The sequence below is a fragment of the Typopeltis vanoorti genome, chromosome 2 (genome assembly GCF_054136105.1).
Source record: "Typopeltis vanoorti isolate ZY-2024b chromosome 2, IOZ_Tvanoo_1.0, whole genome shotgun sequence".
Classification (NCBI taxonomy): domain Eukaryota; kingdom Metazoa; phylum Arthropoda; class Arachnida; order Uropygi; family Thelyphonidae; genus Typopeltis; species Typopeltis vanoorti.
Window position 1 is genome coordinate 17,900,585 of NC_143550.1, and position 13,910 is coordinate 17,914,494.

The 13,910-nt window shown below is 37.0% G+C and overlaps 1 protein-coding gene across 4 annotated transcripts in view; it reads left to right on the forward strand.

Moving 5' to 3' along the window:
• Positions 1-224: 224 nt before the first annotated feature.
• LOC150108853 (uncharacterized) overlaps positions 225-13,910 on the forward strand; it is a 383,408-nt gene continuing 369,722 nt past the window's right edge. For all 4 annotated transcript variants that reach the window (XM_090403785.1, XM_090403777.1, XM_090403770.1 and 1 more), the window contains exon 1: positions 225-584. The gene's annotated coding sequence lies outside the window, so the exon portion shown is untranslated. The remainder of the gene's footprint in view (positions 585-13,910) is intronic.

A 13,910-nucleotide genomic window follows, 5' to 3' on the forward strand; every position in this document is an offset into this window, starting at 1 on the left:
AATAATAATAATAATAATAATAATAATAATAATAATAATAATAATAATAATAATAATAATCTGCATTTTTTAAACGCAATTTTCTATATCCATGCGAGCGCCACCTAATCTAGTAATTCTTGATTGTTATTTTTATTTCTAATGTCCAAGCGCCACCTATTCTAGCTATCTTTTTCGCTTGTTATTTATATAATTTTTCTAGTCTACCATGCATCAGTAAAGGCTGATACATTTGTTTGGTGGTGCAGGGTTTATGTGTTGGAGTTACGAAATTGATAATGATTCATTAACTCTGCTGTATTCCCATAATTATTTGTAGATAATTTGCTGGTATATATATATATATGTATATCCAAGTGATATATTAAAATGTTGAGTTATTTTTCCAAATATTATATCAGTATTAAACTTGAAATACTTAACAGGTACAAATAAAAAAAAAAAAAAAGAAGGAATAATAATATTAAACGACCTTAACGCTCCATTGTAAACGTTACCAAGGCACCACTGCTTCAGTGGAAAGGCTGAGTGCTAAGCTTGCTTCTGACTGGTTGTGCCAGCTGTTTTCCTGCACCACCCTGATTGTACGTATATGCGTTGTTTTTGATGTGTCAACATTTCAATAGTTATTTTAGAAAGGCTTCGTTTTTTTATTGTATATATTTTTAATATAATGCGTTTCCTTTATTTTTTATTCCTGAAAATAAGTATCGTTTCAAGAAGTTATGTGACATGTTTGAGGTTCTGTTAACTTTTCTACATTTCGTTTATTTCGAAGGAAAACGGTTGCCTGTCATCGCTTTTCGCTAGTCAAGAATAAATTGTTACATGTTTATTCTTACCATGTTCAATAGCAATTATAGAATAACTGACTATTACTCAAAATCGGAATTTTACTTGGTTATTTTTTATATCGTTTTTTCCCTGCATCCTAACATTGATGGTTGCTGAGATGAAAACTTTTATTCATTGTATTTATGTATAATTAAATCATACAGGATGATTAGAGGTTCGTCACGAGTAATACAGGGTTTAAAAATTGTATCTCAGAGCTTGCTCATTTTTGAAGAAAACTCATCTTATCAATTAACTATTAACTGGTTCATCTAGAACTCCAGTTTCAACACTTGGCGCACTCTCAAGCAATGCGTTCTGCTCACCAACTACTCTCCATGCAAAAAAACCTGCTTATCACTCCTTTATTCACATCATCATTATATAGCTTCCAGATATGACCTCTTGTGCTACCCTTGTCTCCCTACTCTGTGTTAATCTGATAACAATTCATCACCAATTAGTATATATCTCAATCATATCCACACTTCTGTTCATAAGGCTCTTTCAGTCAGATTACCCTCAATCTGTCTTCATATCTCACATTTCATAGACTTAGTGAATCTTCTTGGGACCCTCTATGCTTTCATCATCTCCTTAAAAATCAGATTTGTTCACAGTAGTTCATATGTGGTCTGATCAAGGCCTTATACAAAGGAACCATACCTCATTGCTTCTGCATCATTGTCATAAACTATTTTGATGTTCTCACAATTTTAGCAGTGTGGTGCCTAAACTTCATCTCTGTTCACCATTATTACCAGATTTGTCCTCTTCCAAACCTCTATACACATTTTCCCTATTAATTGTATACTCAACATCTTATCCTTCTCATCAGATTTCAAGACCTTGCACTTTGTAACATTAAATTGGCAGCATCACTCTCTTGCTCTCACACAGTTGGTTCAGATCCTCCTTTGAGTCTGCAGCTGCTCCGTTCCTCATAGCTCTTACCAATTTTGCATCATCTGCATATCACCAGTTAAGCCCGTCCCAGTATTATTAACTTGCAAATTATACAATAATGAGCCCTAAAATGGATTCCTGTGGCACTCTGCTATATTGGCATTCCTCTTCTTCTGGGATACCACTTCCCCATGCACAACCTGCTGATACCTATCAGCCATCCAATTCATTAGTCTCTTATCCATTCTCATTGTTTTGGTTACCAGGTTACCAGCTTGTCTTCTGGCAATCTATCAAAGGCCTTTGAAAAATCCAAGTATATTGTGCATGCATCTCTCCTGTGCTGATTACCATAAAGAATACTACTATTACTACCCAATTTTGAATCTTAGTAGTCACCAGCTTCTCTAATGCATTAACCACAGCTTCAGATATAGATTGACCTATTATTTGTAGCCTCAGCGTTATTCTCCTTACCTCTTTACCCACTTTCCACCCCTCTGAGACTTGCCCTGTTGCGAAACTGATGTTAAACAGGTGTGCCAAGGGTACTGTTAATTCCTTGGAATATATAGCAGAGATTTAAAATATCCTAATCTTTAAATTCATTATCTTGTACAATACTGAAGTTTGTCTTTAGCCAAATATAGTGATTCCATCATAATTTTATGCACAGAATAAAAAATATCATCCATATTGTTTTGTTGCCCACAGTTCACTGAATATCCTGCAACTTCATCTGGTGCAGCAGCAGTCTGCAACTGATTCAATGCTGTTGACTTTGCATAAAAGAATGTCTTTTATTCAGCAAAGGGTGTCAGTATAAAAAAAACTACTTTCTTCATATGTAAAATTAGCAAAACTATATGACACACATTGTCAGGTGACTAACATCATCTGAAATTAATTGCAAGGCACTATGCACCTAAGAAAATTAAACTTCACCGAGAATATTTCTCATGCTTAAAATTCACAGTCGACTATTCATAATATCAGCAAACATATATTTAAATAAACATAGCCACAATCAACCAATAACAATGCTTCTCATATGATATGTGACATATATTTTTTTGTTTGTATCTTGGCTCTCAAGAGAAGTAGCTGTAGTATACTAAAATCCATTGGACCCAGGCTCCCATATGTATTGCAGCAGATGTGCATGACACTTAAGGGGATGTTTAACATTATGTACACACATGGTTTCCAAATGTTTTGGAAGGAGCCTAGAGACCATACATGGTGCTTGCTACTTTTGTTTATTTAATATCTCTGACATTTCTGCATAGTTGAAACATCATTGATTCCTGATATATACCCTCAAGGGATATACAAGATACCATATTAGTACGACATAATTAAGTTTACACTACTATTACTACTGTTTCCAAATTTAATTTGCCTCTTCCTACAAGATAAAAAAAAAAGTGTCTAAATACCTGTTTATTCTATAGATGTTCTTCAAGAATGCAGTTAATATTTTTCATGTTATTTATTTTCATAGTTGGTGTTTTTATCACTGATTTCATACCAAAATTGTTCTGCAGTTGTTCAATTTAGTACTTGAAGACTTATACTGGATTCATTTAGTGGTATTACATCTCGTAAAGTAGAATTAAGTTTGAATATCTTTAGTTCTGTATCAGGTTTAATGGTAACACAGATTCACATTATGAAGTAATGTGATCCATATAACAGTGCACTCTTTTCCAAACTTGATTTTACATCGAATGAACTATCTTTCAGTCATAATTGATGGCTTACAGCATAAATGGAGTTACTATAAGTCCTATTTATATCATATAATTGTAGCATATTAAAAAATTGTAGTATATATTATTATTATTATTTGACACCTCCAGGGAGTCCAAAGACTCGTTGAGGTAGAGTGTGCCAACAGCATCGAACGATTGGACCCCTTCCAACTACTAACCGTGTTCAAACTTACTTAACTGAGCCATTAGTAGCAGAGGCTCTACCAATCGACCAACCTTTGCTGGCCCTGGATTCAGGATTGGCTATCTGATAGGTATCAGAGAGTTGTGTATGGGCAGGGGGCAATATCAAGAAGGCAGACAGTTACAAGTGGGGTCCCACAGGGATTAGTACTGGGTTAGTATTGTTATTGATTAGTATTGTTTAACCTTTATATCAATGACATTATCTGTGGATTGCAGGGGGATATTCAGTTGTTTGCAAATAATGGGAAAGGTTATTAGTAATAGTATAGATGTATCAAAAGGATTTGAATAAACTGGACAGTTGGCACATGAATGGAGGTTTCAGTTTAATGCAACAAAATGTAAATCTCGAAGTTTGGGATACATTGATGGGAGACTGCATACGCTGTCAGAGGAACTGTATTGGAGGATGTAGGGGAGGCAAGGGATCTGGGGTTGATGATTAATAGAAACCTAAAATTCAAGGAACATATTGCAAAGGTGGTGAGGGTAACCCAGAGGATTGCTGCAATACTGAGAAGGACTCTGATCTGCAGAGATAAGAGTTGTCACTCCATTGTATAAATCTATGATCAGACCACACTTGGACTATTATTACTATTATTCAGGCCTCCATGGAGTCAAGAGACTTATCTTGGGAGGATAAGAGTGGTATGAGTGGTATGAGAGACTTTGTGTTTCCTTCTTAGGAAACACAAAGTCTCTCATACCACTCATTGATCGTTCTTGCTCTCACCACTCTCTCATGGTTCAGCCACCCTCCATGCAAATAAACCAGTCCTCACCCTCTTGCTCACAGCTTCCTTTTGTAACTTCCAGGGATGGCCCCTTGTCATAGTTCCTTCCCGCTGTTCCACCAAGCAAAATAACTCCCCAGTGTCCACCCTTTAATTGCCTCTCAACAGTTTAAAAGTCTCGATCATATCGCATCTCCTTCTTCTATCCACCAAAAACTCTGCAGTCCACATTCCCTCAGCTGATCCTAATAACTTGGGCAAATGAATGGTGGTTTCAGTTTAATGCAACAAAATGTAAAGTCTTGAAGTTTGGGATACATTGATGGGAGGCTGCATACTCTGTCAGAGGAACTGTATTGGAGGACGTAGGGGAAGAACTGACATTGTACAGTACTGAAACCATCTTTGTTATCTGCCTCTGTAATGTTTCCACAGTTAATTTATCCCTTTCAAAATAGGGATCAAACTTGAGAACAATAGTCTAAGTGTAGTCTGATCAGGATCTTATACAAAGGAGTGATAACTCTTATCTCTAGAGGTCAGCATCCTTCTCAGTATTGAGAAGTGTGTGTGGTGTCAGTACTGGGGGTGTCAGTTTAATGCAGCAAAATGTAAGGTCTTGGGGTTTGGGAAACATCAATGGAATGCTGCATACTCTATGGGAGGAGTTATACTGGAGGAAGAAGGGGAGACAAGAGATCTGGGGTTGATGATTGATAGAAACCTGAAATTTAAGGGACATATTGCAAAGGTGGTGAAGGTAACACAGAGGATTGCTGCAATTATGAGAAGGACACTGACCTGCAGAGATAAAAGGGTTACCATTCCGTTGTATAAGTCTCTGATCAGACCACACTTAGACTATTGTTCTCAGATTTGGTCCCCGGGATTTGAAGGGGATAAATTAACTGTGGAAAGGGTATAAAGACGGATGACAAAGATGGTTTCAGGACTGTACAATTTTGGTTATGAGGATCGGCTGAGGGAATGTGGACTGTAGAGTTTGGTGGATAGAAGAAGGAGAGGTGATATGATTGAGAAATTTAAACTGTTGAGAGGTGGTTACAGGGTTGACACTAGGGAGTTCTTTCACTTGATTGAGTAGCAGGAAGGAGTGATGACAAGAGGCCATCCCTGGAAGTTACGAAAGGAAACTGTGAGCAGTAGGGTGAGGAGTGGTTTCTTTGCATGGAGGGTGGTGGAATGCATTGCCTGATGGAGTGGTGAGAGCGAGAACGGTCAATGAGTTTAAGGAGTGGTATGATAGACTTTGTGTTTCTTAGGGGGGGGGGGACCTCCCCTCGAAGAGTCTTGATAGACTTTATGTTCTTAGGAAGCACCTCCCACGATGAGTCTTTTGACTCCATGGAGGCCTGAATAATAATAATATTGCAGCAATCCTCTGGATTACCTTTACCACCTTTGCAACATGCTCCCTGAATTTCATGTTTCTATCAATCATCATCACCAGATCTCGTCTCCCTTACTTCCTCCAGTATAGCTCCTCCAATCGAGTATGCAGCCTCCCATCGATGGATTCCAAACTTCAAGACTTTACATTTCACTGCATTAAACCGAAACCCCCATTCATTTGCCCATCTGTCTAGTTTATTCAAATCCTCTTGCAGGACTGCCACATCTGCACTATTACTGATAACCCTTACCATCTTCACATCATCTGCAAACAACTGAATATCCCCTTGCAATCCATTGACAATGTCATTGATATAATGGTTGAACAATACAGGTCCCAGTACTGAGCCCTGTGGAACCCCCACTTGTACCTTCTGCTTCCTTGATATTGCCCCACCATACACAACTCTGATACCTATCAGATAGCCAATCCTGAATCCAGTTGACTAACTCGACATCTAAACCCATGTGCTGCAACCCTAAATATCAGCTTATCATGTAGCACCCTGTCAAACGCCTTTTGCAAAATCTAAAAAAATGGCAGTATATGCTTTTCCCTCATTAACTGCTCTTGTCACTTTATTATAAAAGGTAATCATATTATTAAAGCATGAGCACCCCTTAACAAATCCATGTTGATTCTCACAGATAACATTACCCTCATCTGGCCAACGCTGTATATAGCCCTCACTAATTTCTCCAAGACCTTAACAACTATTGATGACACACAAACTGGCGTATAATTAGAGGCTTCGTCTGCTACTGCCCTTGTGCAATGGCACTATCTTACCTTCTTTCCATTCTTTGGGTACCTTTCTCGCAGCCAAACTTTTATTGAAGAGCCAGGTCAATGGAGCTGTCAGTTCTTTAGCACATCTCTCAAAACCCATGGTGAAATGAACCAGTCCCACAGCTTTAGACATCCAGAATACTCAGTATTTGGAACATACTCTCTTCTTGCACCTCTAAACCTTGAACCTGCTTTATCCTTCTACTATTAAAACCTTTTTCTCCAGGATGAAATATTCCAATAAAGTGTTCATTGAACAACTCTGCTATGTCCTCTGCATCAGTCACTCTATTCCCATATTTATCCCACAATGTCATTCTTCCACAATCATTTCTTCTCTTACTGGCCACATAGCTAAAAAAATCCCTAGAATTTTCTTTGGATCTTAGTGCCAATTTCTTCTCATATTTCAGTTTTGCCTTCCTCACCATACCAGTCACTCTCCTAGCCTGCATCTTATATTCTTCATGCATCTGCCCTCCTCTCCTCATCTCTTCCATAATCTCTTTTTCAACTGCAGTTCCTGTTTGATATTGTTTGTCATCCACTTTACACTGAATTGTGTCCACCTCTTCACTCATGGAATACAGCTTACTATTGCTGCTAACAAATGTTCTTTCACAATTTCCCAAGCACTAATGATATCCTGGCCTTCCAATTCCTCCCTTCATGGAACTGCCCCTAGTTGATATTTAAGACTATTATAATCACCTGCCTTATAATTCCACATGCATTCCCTTTTCTTCGATATTCTGCATATCTGTTCATCTTCCCAAGTCAAAACCCAATGGTCCCTCTCTCCAACCGGTGGGAGGGATGTCATCTCACTTATTATCAGCTCTTCTAATGCTTTGACCAAATCCAAAACTCTTGAACCTCTTGTTCTCTCTATTACATGTTGCCTAAGACATTTGTCCTTCAAGAATTCTAGAAATGCTATTCTTTTATTACTATATGCATTTTCCTCTTTCCAGCTTATACTGCTGCAGTTAAAATCTCCCATAACAATCATTCTTCTTGCTCTTGCCAAACTCAACTGCCTAAACATCTCCTGCTCCCCACTCTCTGTGCTCCTTGATTTGTAGCAACACCACACTAAATATCCTGTCTTGGCCACTTCTACCTCACACCATATTCCTTTAAAACCATTAGTGTCACTGCCTTCCAAAGCCTCCACTCTTAGAGGACATAAGTCATCACTTATCATAAGCAGTACTCCACTACTACATTTTCCTTTCCTATCCTGCCGAAAAGTGCTGTACCCTGTTACTTTAATTCCTGTTATTATATCATCTTTTAATGGCAATTCGTTCTAGTCATTCATCAATCTCCAAACAAAAAATAGTTTGCACACCCTTACTAACAACACTTTTGCAACTTCCATGGGGGGATCCCTAGTTTTTCTTACTTGTTATGTTGTGAATTGAAAAATTTCTTGTGTGTCAATAAGTTTCTATGATCTCTCCTTCCCTTATCTCATTTGAAATTATCAGTTTCTTGATAAGTACTCAAGTGGTATACAGTAGTCTTTCTTAAACTTTTTTGAGACTGTGGAACTCTACATAAAAATATTTTTTTCATGCAGTCCCTATGAAAATTTTCATAAAAATCATTGGAAAGGAATTATGACAAATGAACTCTTACTGCAAAATATTTTAATCATGAAAACATTATACATAACCTTACAAATAATAAAGTACATAACAGTTCATAAAAATAAGTCAATTTAATAAATCTTAGTATTTTTCAGAAGGTAGTAAGATATTCTGGAGGTTGTTGAAGAAGCTTAGAAATGAAGGAAAGAGTGCTGTAAAAGGAGTTAGAGATGATAAAGGTTAAATGAAAACAGGAGAAAAAGATATCCTTGAAGTATGGAGTAATTACTTTGAAAAACTGCTAAATGAAACAAGCAGTGATGACAGCACAGTGGTAAAAGACACTGACCAGGCATGCAGTCAGGAATACATATCCATACTTAAAGTAGAAAAAGCTATCAAAGGCTTGAAATGTGGAAAGGCAGCAAGAGTAGATGATATTCAACCAGAAATGCTGAAATATGGTGGTATAAAAGTCTTACAGTGGCTGCACTGCATAGTTCAGAAAGCCTGGATAGAGGATGAATTCCTGATGATTGGAGTAGAGCTCTAATAGTACCCATATATAAAAAGGGAAATTAAACTGAACGTGAGAATCACAGAGGTATTTCCCTACTGAGTGTTCCTGGCAAGATCTACGCAAGCATACTTGAGAAACGGTTGAGAAGAATTGTGGAAGAAAAGTTTGGTGAAGAACAAGCTGGATTCAGGTCAAATAGGCTCTCAGGATCAGATCTTCACTTTACAACAAATAGTTGAGAAAGCATGGGAATATAACAAAGATCTGTATTTAAGTTTTGTCGATCTGGAAAAGGCATATGACAAGGTGCCAAGAAAGAAGCTATTCAATACACTACAGTTATATGGTGTCAATGGGGCATTATATCAAGCAATACTTAGTCTGTATTTGAGTTGTAAGTCAGCAGTTAGAATTGAAGGAAGTACAGGAAGATGGTTTAATGTTAAATCTGGTGTGAGACAAGGATGTACGTTATCCCATCTATTATTCATTATCTATATGGATCACATTATGAAGGAAAGTGGTATCAAACATGATGTCAGAATTGGAGATGTTAATGTCAGCTCTTTGCTTTATGCGGACGATGTTATACTTCTAAATAAATCTGCTACAAGTTTGCAAGAGACCCTGACTAAATTGAATAACTGTTGTAATAGATATGGTATGAAAGTGAGCATTAAAAATACAAAGACAATGAAAATAGGTAGAATTGTTGAAAATGTCAACTGTGTTGTGAATAGGGAACCTGTGGAACAAGTAAAGCATTTCAGCTACTTAGGCACGCTTTTTAGTGAAGATGGTAAATTAAATATGGAAATAGACAACAGAATTAACAAAGCTGGTATGGTAGGAAGTCAATTGAATAAATTCATATGGAATAAGAGAGAAATTAGTCGGAATACTAAATTAACTGTATACAAAACAGTGTTCAAACCAGTTTTAACTTATGGATCTGAGAGCTGGGTCTGAAGTAAAACACTTGACCAAAGACTAGAGACTGCAGATATGAGAGTCCTGAGAAAGATTAGAGGCGTGAACAGATGGCATCAATGGCAATATCATATTAAAAACTAGGATATTAGGAAAGAACTTGACATTGTCGGCATCCAGGAATGTATTAGCAGAGCTAATCTCAGGTGGTAAGGTCACTTAAAGAGAATGGCGAGGAAAGATTAGCAAAACAAGTGTTCTCTTCGAGGTTGGCAGGAAAATGACCCAGAGGAAGACCAAGATATAGCTGGATTGATATGGTACAATGTGCCTTAGACGATAGAAATACAAGATCTGATAATGATAATATTGGGGTCTTGACAAGTGACAGACTGATTTGGAGGAAAATTGTAGATAGGAAGTTAGTAATGATGTAAATTTTTTATGTAGTACTATCATATCCTGTACACCCCTTGAGGGTACATGTCAGGAATTTGATGATGATAGTATTTTTCACATTCACTAGAATTTTTTCAGAAAATAACTAATAAATTATAATTGTCTGTAAAATAAGTTATAATTGTCTGTATACTCTGGGGAACCCCTATAAATATTTTATAAGTTTTATATTATTATTAATCTTCTGTAAACCTCCAATGTCAAGTTTCCTCTAGATCCCATTTAACAGGCTCTCAGAGTTACATATAGCAGCCTCTTGTGTGAGAGTATTTAAAATAAGTTACTAAAGATATCTAGAATATCTCTGTATTTAATTTTTATATCACCTTTATTAGTTCTAATTCTGTTTATACACATTCTTGCATTTCTCTCTGTGTTCTCTCAGAGCACCTGCAGACTTCATTGCCAGGAACATTTGATATGATTTTTCTTTTCTAGGACTACCTAACTTTTTTGAATGTTCTATCATGAAGTTTTGATTTTCTTTTTTTGCAAATAACTTCACATACATACATTTGAGGCTATCTGGTGTGAGATTGAGGCCAGCAGAACAAAATATACAGCTGGATGGTGCTATAGATATGGGGATGGGAAAGATGGAGATGGTATGCATTGGCAAATAGATTCAATGAGTGGAGAACAAGTAATTATGGGGGCATTTCAACTATAGGATCATAGATTGGAATGAGGAGAGGACACTTGGGAAGAAGGAAATGGATTTTATGCAGTTACTAAAAGATAATTACCTGAGATGGCATTAATGGAGTATACTAGGGGTTTGAGAGTGCTAGATCTAGTAATTGCATATGAGAATTTGTCTATAACCAATATGAGCACGTTGAGCCAATTGGCGTGTGATCATATGGTCTTGACCTGGAAGGTGGCTAAATGCATGGAATTTTTAGTTAAGAGAGGGGTATATGTGGAATTACAAGGCTGGTAAGTGTGAGAAGCTCAGGAGACTGCTTGGATCAATGTCATGGCATGTGAAATTGCAGGGGCTGGATGTTGATAGTGCATGGGAAGTTGTGCAGGAATGTTTAAGGGAAATAATGGCAGATTACATACCTAGTTAGAAGAGTAAATCAAGTGGGAGTTAAATGAACGAATATCATCATAAAACTGGAGCTAAAAAAAAAATTTGGGAGGAATTCAAGGAGAAAGTTCATCAGCAGGCATATAAACAATACAAAGTACAGGCTAGAAGGGTAACCAGTGGAAGAAAGGCAAAAGATCAGTATAAAAGGAAATTACTAGTACAGGCCAAAGATAATCCCAAACAGTTCTTTCGATATGCTGCAAGTGAAAGGAAGGGTGTTTTCAGGAGAATTGTATGAAATGGAGTTGTATTCACGTTACAGAAACTTAATGTGACTACAGCTATGGGATAGTTTTACATAAAGGCGCTAGGGAATTGTCAGTGCCCTTGATCACATTGTTTAATCTAAGTCTCAGCTCTGGGTTAGTCCCAAGGGGGTGGAGAGATGGGAAAATAGTTCCATTGCAGTTGGTAATTTGCTGATGTAGCAAATTACTACTGATCAGCATATCAGGAGTTGTTGTCAATGTATTGGAGAAGTTAGTTGAGCAAAACACAGGAATGTATACATGGAATTGGGATACTGTATGGGGAGGGGGACAGCATGGTTTTGTGAAGGGTAGGTCATGCCTCAGTAACTTGCTCATGTTTTATAATATAGTGACAGTGCTGAGTTGGATAAAGATAATGGGTTTACAGTGATACTGCTGATCTTTACAAAGACCTTTGAAAGGATTTGAATTGTAATTGGTAACTGAAGCACATGGGGATGGATAGGAGGGTGATTGATGGAGAGATATCAGAGTAGTTTATTCAGGAGTAGAGTACAGAAGAAGGCCTGTGATTAGTAGCATGCTGCAGGTTTCTGTTCTTGGACTGCTACTGTTTAATTTGTTCATTAACAAATTAATGTGACTACAACTATGGGATTGAATGGTACACCAGTAATAACAGAAGATGTCAAAATTTTGCAGGATGATTTGGATAGATCGGTAGACTGGGCAAAGGAGAATGGATGTCAGTTTAATGTGCAAAGTGTAAGGGTATGCATTTTGGGGCAAAAAGATTACCAGCTGAATACCATATTGGTGGAACTATACTCCAGGACATTGATGAAGCCTGAGACTTGGGAGTGTTAGTGGATAGGGGGTTAAAATTTAGGGGGCTCATAGCAAAAATGGCTGAAGTAGCTCATCTGATCATTTGGTTGCTGAAGAATACTTTGACAAGCAGGTTATTGTTCCTCTTTATCAAGCCTTGATAAGACCCCATCTTGACTCGCATAGATGTGGGCGCCAGGGTTTCTTCGTGATGAGGAGGTGAAGAGGATCTAGTGGAGAGAGTGATCAAGATTGTAGCAGGTCTATGGAATGAACCTTACGAAAACCAGTTGAAGATTTGGGGTTACAGAAACTGGTTGATAGGCAGAAAAGGGATGATATGATTGAGAGATACAAATTAAAGGTGTTTTTACAAAATTAATTCAGAGGAAATTTTTCAGAACAGGTCTAGGGGGTCACCCATGGAAACTAAATAAGAGTGTATTTAGCAAGGGTATTAGAACTAGGGTTTTTTGCTTGGAGAATAGTTAGGTTGATGTTTAGGGCCTCTCTCGATAAGTCTAAGGACTCCTTGGAGTTGCCTGTAAGAATAATAATAATACCTACCTGGCTGAATCAGTCAACGTTTTCTTCAGATTTTTGCCATTGGACTCTTAGGTTTTGTCCATGCTTTCAAATGATTTAATTTCTTTCTCCAATTACATTTATATATTTGAATCTGTCTACAGTTCAACTTTGAAAGCTGCTTTAGAGCTTGCATATGTTTTTCTTTTTCAATGTGGTGCTTGTTTTATGTAGCTTAAAATGGTGATCGCTTCCTATTTCATATCCTGAAGGATCAGTGTGGAGATACCAATAACAAGATAGTCAAGACATTTCTTATTTTTTGTATGTTCTCTCTATTTGAATTTTTTTTTTTTTAAAATGTTGGAACAACATATTAGTAATAGCTAGTCCATGTACTTGCCATAATTATTATCTTTGCTCACTTAGATATAAATTTGATTAAAATTTATTAAAAGAAAGGATTATCGTTGCTCCATTTTCCAAATTTTTTTCCAATCATGTTTGTATGTTTGATATTCATATCCTATTATTTTGGTTAGATTTTCAACAAGAACCAGTTATTCTTTGTCAGCTGCTGCCATTTTATGAAAACATTCCTGTGCTTGTTCCCTGGTAGAACCTTCTGTGGCCAACTAGGCAATAGAAATGTCTCATTTCCCATTTTGAAATTTGCCCACATCACTCTACTTGAAATTGTATGCCATTCAAAAAAATTTATGTTCATGGTTTAGTGATGAATACTTGTACTTTCTCTTTCTTTCCTCAATAACTATTGCCTGGATATAATTTCTTATAGTTATTGTTTAATATTTCACCTGTTTCATCTTTAATTACTTCTAAGCCAACATGGAATAACTCAGAACCCTGAGTTACTCCACTAGTCACTCTCATTCTTCTGGATTCCACTCCACCATACATTACTCTATGGTGTCTATCAGCTCCCCCCCCCCCCCATCCATTTTATTAACTTCATATTCCCATTTGCTTTGGCTTTTGTAACAGTTTTCTATGCCTTTTTACAAAGTCTAGCAGTATCATGGTGTAGCCATTTTCCTTATCTAATTCTGCTGTCACTCTATTATAAAATTAGTAAATTAC